Genomic DNA, 2,194 nt, shown 5'->3' with positions numbered 1-2,194 from the left:
GGCAGCCAGGTAAGACCCGGCAACCCTAGCCGAGGCCCAAATGCCATTTCAGAGATGGTCTGCATGTTTATCTATCTACTTCAATTCTCCCTAACAGGGACCCAAAGCAGCTGACATTGTGCCGCTCTCCTGTTTTATCCTCACAACATCCCTACGAGGTAGGCTGCAAGTGTGTGACTGACTCCCTGACCTGGTGAGCTAGGGCAGAGCGGGGATTCAAACCTGGGTTTCCCAGATCCCGGCACTCTAAGCGCCGTGCAACACTGGCTCGAAGCACAGGCCTCAATTATTGCTGTCTCCTTGTATGCACCATGCGCGCTCGCACATTCGTTCCCAGTCCCTCATTGCAAGTCGCAGCTGAGAAACCTGCAGTTGCCTTTTCACCTTGAAAGGGGAGCTAAAAACCAAGGCTGCCGGGGGAGCGTGAGGGGTGGCGAGAGACGTACAAGTTCAAAATAATAAGCACTTGCGTGAATGATGGTATTTAATCTTTTCTTGTTGTTACGTCTAGACAGGACCCAGCCTCCGTCACAGATTCCCTTGACCTCGGCGTTCCATAATTGCTAAGTTGCCGAGAAGAAAACTGCCTACGTAGGATGCGGTGTGGGGGGGGACTGGTTGCGGGGGAGGCGCCCCCCACGCACAGCTGGGAGAACATCTGCCTGGTCAGGCAAAGCGACAAAGGGCGAGATGCCAGGGGCTATCGCAGGACTTGGCGAAATGAATTTTTTTTTTTGTTTTCCCTGATGTTTGGGCCTCGTAAAGCATGAAAAGGGGGCTCTTTGGTCTGGAGCGCTAGAAGCCCAGCCTGAGGGTGAAAATGCAATACAGCTAGCAAAGAAGTTAGTGCAGTCGGCTTGGCCAGGGACTATGCATCTCTCTCTCTCTGTGTCTCCCTCCCTCTCCCTCTCCCATATCATTCTACAGCTCTGTTGTTTTCCGGTTCAGGAAGCTCGAAAAACATTCCTGAATTAAGCGGCTGAAGCCCGCAGGCTGTAATCTTGCTACTTCTTTGCATTCCATTCTCGGGAGAGTAAATAACTTGACGTGTGGCATTCGATATTTTGTGATTCACTCTTTTGTGGCCATTCAGCTTCCTGGTCTTAGAGGCTTGGGGAAAGCCAGCTAATTGCCCCGGGAGGAGGCCTGGTAACGAATTCAAGCTATTTAAAAAAAAAAACCCACTCAAGGGCTAGTATGGCACAGTGACTAAGAGACGGAGTTGAGGACAGCCCCCAGTGCAAACCTTATCTCACAAACTCATCTTGGACAACTTCTCTTTATCTATATACTGATTTACTTCATTTCTCCCCAACGAGGGGCCCCGGAGCGGCTTACGTTGCCGTCCTCTCCATTTTATCCTCACGACAATCCTGCGAGGTAGGTTAGGCCCAGCAGCTTTCCAGGGCAGGGGGGGGACTCAAACTCGGGTCTCTTTGATCCACCACCTTGCCTGGTGTTCGCTCTCGGCTCAGCCTCACGCAGTAAAAAGGATGTTCTAGGCTTGATGCAAGGATTAGTGGGTCTGTTTTGGACCCTCTGAAATGCTAAGTGTTGTCTCGTCGGATCTCGGAAGCTAAGCAGGGTTCCTCCAGGTCGGTATTTGGAGGGAGACCACCAAGGAAGGAGACGGTCATGACACAGAGGCCGGCGACGGGAAACCACCTCTGAACGCCTCTTGCCTTGGAAACCTTACGGAGTCCCTATAAGTCAGCTGCAACTTGCTGGCCCTTTCCGTCACCAAAGCTTTACACAAACTTTTCATAAAAGGCTATGAAAATTGCAGGGGTCATTTCGTAGAAAAAGAGGTGCAGGAGCTCATTAGCATAACTCATTAGCGTAACTTATTTGCATATGCCACACCCCCTGACATCACCGGAAGTGTGTCAGAAGACAACACTCACCGCTCAGGCTCCACTGGACTGTTTTGGGTTGCTAGCTATTGGGGGGGAGCATGCGAATCTGTCCTCGCAGAGGAGGGAGAGCTTGTACCTGAATAAAACCTGGTCTTAAAGGTGCCACTGGACTGTTTTGGACCGGGGGGCTCTGCAATTTACCTGGCTGCTTCTTGCTCTGACTGAGGGCTGCGGGGAGCAGGGGGTGGGGCTTGTTGCATGTGCCCGCCCCCTGGGCTCTTTACTGCCGGAGCGCCGCTCCTGTGCACTCCTGCAGGAAATGACCCCTGAAAATTAGT

General features: G+C 52.1%; 1 protein-coding gene across 1 annotated transcript in view; it reads right to left on the bottom strand.

Moving 5' to 3' along the window:
• Positions 1-2,194, bottom strand: part of LOC107124155 (ras-GEF domain-containing family member 1A-like) — a gene marked incomplete at both ends in the record, with an annotated part of 12,581 nt that overhangs the window by 755 nt on the left and 9,632 nt on the right. The gene's annotated exons all lie outside the window — the stretch shown is intronic.

This window comes from Gekko japonicus, unplaced genomic scaffold (genome assembly GCF_001447785.1).
Source record: "Gekko japonicus isolate JY-2015 unplaced genomic scaffold, Gekko_japonicus_V1.1 scaffold6892, whole genome shotgun sequence".
Lineage (NCBI taxonomy): Eukaryota > Metazoa > Chordata > Lepidosauria > Squamata > Gekkonidae > Gekko > Gekko japonicus.
The sequence above is the reverse complement of the archived record's forward strand: the minus strand, read 5'-3'. Positions and strand labels throughout refer to the sequence as shown.